This window comes from Pholcus phalangioides, unplaced genomic scaffold (genome assembly GCF_987345545.1).
Source record: "Pholcus phalangioides strain wild (caught in Gottingen) unplaced genomic scaffold, Ppha-v1.0 ptg000015l_1, whole genome shotgun sequence".
In the NCBI taxonomy this organism is placed as follows: domain Eukaryota; kingdom Metazoa; phylum Arthropoda; class Arachnida; order Araneae; family Pholcidae; genus Pholcus; species Pholcus phalangioides.
Genome location: NW_028301608.1, coordinates 98549498 through 98558257, shown reverse-complemented (window position 1 = coordinate 98558257; position 8760 = coordinate 98549498). Strand labels below are relative to the sequence as shown.

At 37.9% G+C, this 8760-nt stretch overlaps 1 pseudogene; it reads left to right on the top strand.

Moving 5' to 3' along the window:
- Window positions 1-2397: 2397 nt before the first annotated feature.
- On the top strand, window positions 2398-2516 carry LOC149077153 (5S ribosomal RNA; annotated as a pseudogene).
- The last annotated feature ends 6244 nt before the right edge of the window (window positions 2517-8760 follow it).

Sequence of the window (8760 nt, the reverse complement as noted above, 5' to 3'; positions counted from 1 at the left end):
AAATTCCAAAGTTCCATATTCTAATAAGATTTCCAGATTCTTGTATTTTGTAGACGTTGTTCCAGATTTTTTTTTTAGAGACGGAAGCCAATTCAAGTCGTTTTTAGTTTTAAGGTTACAGATTCTTGTGCTATGAAGACGTGACTTCAGAATTCATTTTCCTTATGTTTTTGGAGACGTGGCTTCAGAGTTTATTTTCCTTATGGTTTTTGAAGACCCGGTTTCAGCGTGCCATATTCTTGAGAATCCTGAATTCTCGTGTTTAGGAAAGTAGTAATTTCAAAGTTAAGGTTTTCGTGTGTTTTCGAGACGAGATTTTAGACTTTCAGGGGGATGAGAATTCGGAGCTTATGGCGATTAAAATATGTTATGAAAAACTTTATTCAATTAATAGTCTCCTTCTACTGTGTACAAAAAATAATAAAATTCATAAATAAATAAAAATAACAGCAAATTGAAATGTGGACAAGTTTATATTTTTAATAATAATTTTAAGCTTTCCACTGATTACTAACGAGCAGAAAAAGAAAAAAAACTCCACATGTATACATAAAAGAAAAAAAAAAACCAGTATTTTTGCTCCGAGGTGTTGTTGATGAAACCGCTCAATAGCGGACAATATCGAATTTCTTTTCGAGGATCGCGCAATATTGAGACTTGGTTCAACGACAAAAAAAAGTCGGTCAAAATGAGAAAAGAAATAAGATGATTGTGGAAAAGGAGGAAAAAGGTAATGTCAAAATCGTGGAGCGCTATTGAAGTGAGTTTGGCGAGAGGAAAGCGAAGCAATTAAGTGTGTGTAAAAGGAAAGATCTGCCCCGGGCTCCTCTGTCAAAAGCACTTGCGCTTCTCATCCAGCAACCTCCAGGCAGCCAAAAGATGGGGAAACCTCGTATATATATATATTCAGCCGCTAGTTTTCTTGCTTCTTTTCAGCCTCACAACCAAGAAGATAGACAGTATTATATACGAGTATATACCACGGCACTTACTTCACCGGAAGATTTTAAGCGCCTCCTGGGAGAGTTTTACAGGAAATTTCAACTGAAGATAGTAGAAAAATAAAAAAAAAGAGTAAAACTCCGCGATAGGTCATAAATGAGAGGTATCCAGGCACATCATCTCGTACTTTAAACAGACATTGTCGCTTATCTAGCTCTGTTAATGGCTCCTAATCGGTGTTGATGACGAGATGATGGGAAAATATTCACAGCTATATGCGTAGATACTTTTATTTTTCTTGAATTTTCGTCTATTAAACATCGTCTATTGATTTTTCGAATTGATTTTAGATGTCTTTTAAAGTAAAAATTTATGGGACGGAGAGAGTATGTGATTAGAGTGGTATCATTTTACACCTTTTACTATGTCCGTATATTCATGTTTTTCCCCTGCATGCACAACTTTTCCCTCTTACAGGGACGTTGGTTTTCTTGCCTTCACGATGACCGCTGCTATGATGTATATTTTGTATGTTCCTTATTTTTTCTCTCTCTAGTAAATGTCGTTCATCTGACCACAAGTGTGTCTCGTTCCTCTCTCATCGTCTCTTTTCCTTCCACACTTTGCTCACCCACAGGCTATGGGCCCCGAGGCCCTCAGAGACATATCCCAGTGACGGTCGCGTTTCGACATGCTTTTTCGCTGGCCGGAGCGGCAGTAGTGGTATCTTCTTAGAAGTTTAGTTTCCGTTTGTTTTATCGTGTGCATACGGAATCTTCGCAACGATAATGGCTAGCATTAAGGACGCCATGGTCAAGCTAAATAATTACAACCATTCGAACTGGAAATAAAAAGTGTAACTTCTACTGAAGAAAGAGAAACTTTCCAAGAAAATCATCGAGAACATGGATCCAGTGAAGTGATCGCAGTGAAGTGAGTCGAAAGTCCCTCGATCTATGGGCTGACATCCAATCACAAGCGTATATAGGGCTTACTATCAAAGATGGAAAAGCTCATTCACATTCGTGATAGAAATCTCGAAAGACATGTGGATTGCCCTGAAGGAGTACCACGAAAAGAGCACCCTCATCAACCGGGTTCACCTGAAACGAACAATCTGTTCCTTGAAGCTAGAAGAAGTATGTTCCCGAACACGTCGTCTGCATGCAAGAACTTTTTTTTCAAGCTGAGGAATCTTGGCGAGGAATCCTCATCGGATAAATGGAGTAGCGCGATGTTACTGAGCAGTCCGTGAAGGAGCTTCACCGCATTGGAAACACGTGCCGAAACCAAGTTGACGTGCACTGTTGTCCAGCAAAAAGTGATCGCCGAATACGAAAGAAGGCAGCAACACGTCGATCCATGAAGAATCCTCACCGAAAGAATGGTGGAGTTCGGATCAAGCAACGTCTTGAAGGAAAACTCCATAAATTGTTATTTTTGCAAAAAAGACCAGCCAACGGCCATAACATGCTGAAAACACCGGTTCTCGTCCGATCACCGAAGTTAAGCAACATCGGGCGCGTTTAGTTCTTGGGAGGGTGACCACCTTGAAACACCGTGTGCTGTTGCCATCACTTTTTTTGCGCCCGAGTGCGTGGTGTTAAGATGCTCGTCTACTACCGTGAAGGTTGCCGTCACGATCCCAGGTTTAAACCCGAGGGAGGATATAGATAAGATATTTTCCCCAACGAGCTTGAGGCGACCACCGATAAATAGTGCCTTCATTTCCAACCCATCTCATTAATGGCTGTAAATTGCAATATAGCGATATGGCCAGATTGCTCACTGACCCACAGGCCAGCGAACCAAAGATTTCTTTCCTATATTCACCTGGATTTAATATTCTTAGCGGCATTTACGAGATATCTCGCCTCCTTAAAACCTTTCACTTTCAGCAATTATGAGCCCACATATTGTGTAATTTTGCTTCTCGTAAGAACCTAAGAACATGTTTTCCAACCCTCCCAGTTCCGAACCTGTCTTATCAACTACCACTGGGGTGAAATCAGCTTTTGCACGCATTTTGATAATAGAAAGGGAAGGGGGGGGGGTGTTTGGAATGTACCTTTTCTTCCCTTCCTTTTGGGGTAGTATAGAATATGCATACAGTGTAATTGATATATAAAAAAAGATAGAATATTTCTCTTCCTCTGTTTATTGCTCTCTGAGTTGGGAAAGGGGTAGTGTTGCATAAAATCGGGAAAAATTCTTTTTGAAAAATAAAATAAGTGCCTTTTCCCAGAAGGATTGGCTATTTACACTGTGGCAGTTATAATGCGTGTCAGTGAAATTTATAAAAAAACAGCGGAAAGGTTAAAGGAACGATCCGCTAGAGAAGATGGCCGGAGCTCCTCGAATAAAGTCTCACCTGCAAAAACTCGTAAGAATTAAATTATTTAAACTCTGGAGAAGTTGACGTTTTTGGCATTCGTCATGCGAGAAGATTTTTCCTTTCCGTTTTTCGGAAATATTTAAAATATAAAAATTCAAATTTAAATAGAGAAAGAAAATATCCTGTTTTTTTTTCCTGAATTAACGCCTGTCACGTTTTACTTGAACTTCGTTTCGCCGTTTCCCTTAAGAAGGGGGCAAAAAAGTAAATTCCGTGCCACGCATAGAAAGTGGTTCGTTTCCGTCTTTTGCGAGTGAGTATTTTACATGTTTAGTGGGATTGAGAAAGAAATATGCCCAAAACACTTCTCTTCGCAGTATTAAAACTGGATGCAGACTGCCTACATTTTCTTCTTTGTCTTGAAAAATCTTGTCAGTTATGCAGCTATGTCCCGTATTTAGAATCTCTATCTCCCGTACTTTTCTTGTTGAAATATGGCCAGCCTAGTACGCTTCCCTCTTAAAGTGTAACTTCGATAACCCGACACTTATTTTTCTCATGGTTGGCGCAATACTAAATTCAATGGGGGAAAAATCTTTCTAACTTGACGGAGACTACATTTCGCTTGAGCCGACTACGATTTATACAGGAGGACCTCGATAACTCGACTATCCAAATAACTCGACAACTAGTATTCTCATGGTTGGCATAATAATATTTCATTGTTGGAAATTTTGGAAATCTGTAAAAAGTCATATACTTTCAATACGACCAGAGGAGACAACAGGATAGCAAGAGAGGATCCTCGAAATGTCCACTCAGCGGCATATCCGATTAATTTAATTCGAAACACTGACCGAATTTGAGTAATAGAAACTTGTACAACTTTGGCTAAACACATAATGGGCTTGTATGGTTGCCTTCCAGGAGGAAAAAAAAGATCTTTATTACTTAATTACAAAAAGGCAAGGGAGAGGGAGCTTATTCCAATCTTCCTCTTGACAAGAAAAACAATCCAAGTAACAAATTGCAATATATAATACAGAAATTAGGTATTACTGGCTCCTATAGGCAGTTATAAGGTAATTATCAAGGCATTACAGGTTCTTACTGTTAAACACGAAAGTAAAAGTGGGGGGATACTTCTCTGTTAGCGTTGTTGGTACTCTTTACCTTCCGAAAAAAAACCCGAAACGACAAGTTTCGTAATTAAAATATATTCCGTAACACACATGTCGCGTCCTTCAGAACGTGGCACATGTCGCTCTTACCGATATTCTACAGCGACAATGAACGTAAATGTAGCTCAAAAGTTGTTAGAAATTACTTGAAAGGCAACAAAATGGGAGTTTTATGGGTGGTGAAGTCACAGACAACACAGTCACAGACAACAAGGTCACAGACAACTTCAACACCACCAAGCATTTGTAGAATAAGTTCGACAGACAAGTTGCAGCTAGAAATTAATTAAATTCGATGGTTTTTCAATCGTGCGAAAAATGAGTGGAAAAAATACGCAGGATTGACTTTTGGACGGGGGTACAAAATGCGTGGGTGCGGGGGGGGCACAAAAATTTTATTCCCGAGAAATTTTGAGTTACCAACACTTTCAAAACATTTAAATTAACAGAAATTGGATTATATAGCATATTAAATGATATTTTCTTTCGATATTTTCATTTTTTTTCTCACCAAAATATTATTTTTTCGTAACGCTTGCGCGGGGGGAGGGGGGGGCACGGCTCCCTGTTCTCCCTCCCTGCGTACACCTCTGATTTTAAGTTGGCTCAATGCCTTTTGACATAAACACACAAGAAAGCAAACACCTACTTAATTATCAAATCAGTCATGCATTGGGCACCGTAACAAAGTAGAATATGTCAAAGCTTTGGTGGAAGCAGTTTAGCATGGCAAGAACTACTTGCCATGTTTGGGGCGTGGTCTGAATTTTCGGCGCACGCTTCTGTTTCTTTGTGCTAAAAGACTTTTGAGCCAACATAAAAGTAAATTACATTTTTTCTGAATTTAAAAAGTTTAAATACGCAATTTTTCGTTCATAATAGTTTATAATAAAACTCAGTGACTTATGTTTCATTGGAGAGATTTCATTTAAAAAAATCAAATACAGACACATTTATTGTTGCCAAAAGACTTTCGAGTGATAGTTATATAAACCGTTATTTAAAAAATTGCCAAAAATTAAATGAAATAAAACCTCGCTAACTTGTTTAAGTTAACATGGTATTCGATCCCCTTGGGAATGTAGAGTTATCTACTGAGGTTCAACTGTGCTCAAAATGAATTTAGTGATATTTTATGGTGAAAACTGAAAATATGGTGGTAACAAAAAAATTTTGAAAATACTGTTCCAAGGTATAACAGTCTTTCCTACTCCATACAGTGGGAAACCTTAGTGGGGAGTGGGACCTCCCCCAAACGGACACTTTTCTGACACCCAGTCTCGTGGAATAGAGCTTTATTATGTTTCACTCCCCGTTAGTTGGAGACTCCCGATAACGGACAGTATAAAATCAGGCAAAAACTCTAATTTTTTTTTCCAAACTCTAATTCATTACTTTTTGGTTATAAACCGAGAATTCATCATATTCGACTAAGATTATGTTTAATCCCAAGCTCGTGTTGGTAAATATGATAAATCTTCAATTAGTTACTGAATTAACTATGACCCAAGATGGTGAATTCGAATGGCAATGTGTTGGTGTTGTTTGTTGAAACGTGTGTAGAAAGCCAATATTACAAGACTAATAATACTGCTATGAATTTTTTTATCTTCTTCAAACTTATTTTAATTTAATATATATTACAAAATATGTGCAGTGCACGTAGCACATACTATTAAAAATAATTGATTTATTAATAGAGAGAAGGAACGTTATAAATTTTTCCATATTTATCAGACTTTCAAACTTTATTTTAGGATCATATATAATCACTGATAAAAGTGATAAATGCAGTGAAATTTAATCAAACTTTCTTTATCGAGACGATTGTTCCATAACCACTGGTGTATTCCTTTTACGATAACACATTAGAATGCTTAAGAACCAATTGTGACCGAAGCCAAACATCGTATAAATGCAAAAGTCGTATAAATGAGGTTCTACTGTATATTGTACCTGCACATTAGCGGACACTCCCCCGTTAGCGGACAAAATTTTTGGTCTCATTGGTATCCTTTATCGAGAGTTTCTACTGTATTAAATATGAGATCAATTTTCTCACTTTGGATGAGGCCATTTTCCTCAAGACAATTTTATTAGGAATCAAGATGGAAGCTTATATGACCAAACTAGGTGAATATTGGGGGGGGGGGAGGGTTGTCCAGAGAATAAACGTATGTCCGGTTCATACACACATCCAAACGGAAACAGCATATGTTGGTGCCGAGATAAAATATTTACCCTAACTCGGAGAGGAACAGTAGCCAGACACAGAAATGTTAGAATCGAACCATGTAATTGGGCTTGGGAATTGTGTTCTGATACACGAAAGCAACAAAAAAAAAAAAAAAAAAGACCAAGAAAAGGAAAAAAATAAAATAAAAGTAAATACAAGAAAATCACTGTTTCCTTTTTATTCCCGGGTTCTGTGTTTTCCGGATACGGCGGGATAACTAAGCCGTGGGTGGAATATTTTCCCCAGTTGTTGTTGTTGTTGTTAGTCCTTTTCTTCGTTCTACGGAAAACCGATCTCGTTTCCTCTGCCCGTAAAATAGATGGATGTTAGCAAGAAATGGTGCCATCTAGGTCTTCCATGTTGTTTTTTCCATCCTATTTTTTTTGCTTGTATTTCTTAGGCCCTTTGAGTTTTTTTTTTTGCTCTGTCATACTCCTTTATCTCATGGCAATATTCTTTTCTTCTTTTTTATTATATATATATATATATATATATATTGCAGCTGTAATTTTATTCTTTAGGTGGGATGAAATGTTGACTTGTGGGTGCAATATGGTGGTCAAAAATAAAAACCACGGAATAACGTTCCGGTCACGATATTGCTCTGGTCTAATGGTGCTGGCTTGCGTTGGCTCCGATGTTAACATTATTATGCCGTCTGTAAAGTTAGAGTATTTTTGCCATTTCATCGTAGCATATATTGCAATTAACATTTATGGCAACATGGGTAGGTTGAAATTCTACGGGGATTTCCAGACTGGCTTTGATCGTAATCGGTACGTTTGAATATTTCTACAGGTTAATATCGCTAGTCTTTCTCTAATGTCATATTTGAGGCGTTTGCGTCATTGTTTTCTTCTAAAGTAGGTCTCTCGAACGTGTGCATGTAAATATTTAGTAAGTTCACGGAGATGACACTTTGCGAGAATCCAAAGTTCAACTACATTGCGGAATTTTAAATCGTGAAATTTCACTCTAAAAGATGAGGATTAGAGTGGATGACCTGTTGACATATATTGCATAAACAGCAGATGATAACGAAGTTCGTGAATGGCATAAGCAGACGATGGCAGAGAACTTCCCAAATGACATAAATAGCTGATGATAGTGAAGTTTATAAATGACATGAATAAGCCGATGATAGCGAACTTCGTCAATGACAGAGCACTTCATATATGACATAAATAGCCGATGACAACGAACTTCATATATGGCAAAAATAACCAAGGAAAAAGAACTTCGTCATGACAAATGGCCGATGACAGCGAACTTTGTAGATAACAAATAGTCACTCACAGCGAACTTCATAAATGACGTAGATAGTCGATGACAGCGAAAACTTCATATATATGACATAAATAACAGTCTGTTTACGCCTGCACAGCCACGATAGGATAGATATGAATATGTCCATTGGTTTCATGTTAAGGAATGTTTGCGATACGGCGAGTGTCTGTAGATGTGAATCGACCTTAACGATCGCTCCTTTCATTATTACGTTGACTCGGCTGTTATGCCGTCTCTATAAAGTGCTGAGAGGTTGTTTTTTTTTGCCATTCTTTCTTATCCTACATTGAAATTAACATTTTTTGCAGTATGGGGAAGTTGAAATTCTTACACTTGGAACTAATCAGAGCGATATCTACCATAATATCATACCCTTTTGCAGTGTTTAACTATCCGGTGGTGATTTGCTTCGGACACCTGACCGGCACGCCGCAAACCATAGGACTACTCGTATGCAAATATGAAGAAACTTTTTGGATTACCTCAATAGTTGGACCAGTTAATCGACCGATTTTCTAAGAATCTGGTCACTTTGAATTGATATCAATTCTAACTGCTTTATGCGTGTTTCCATCGTGCCGTTTATCGCATGTTTTGAGTGTGGCATCTTAATTTCCGGGATGAAATAAATTAGTTATAATTTCAAATGAGGTCGACCAAATGTAGCAGAATGTTTAAAGACGAATACTCGGATGGTCAGTTTGGAATACGTCCACATTTTATTACACATCTTGGATGCATACCGGAAGGTAATACACGACGAACCAGCAGTGCCGTCA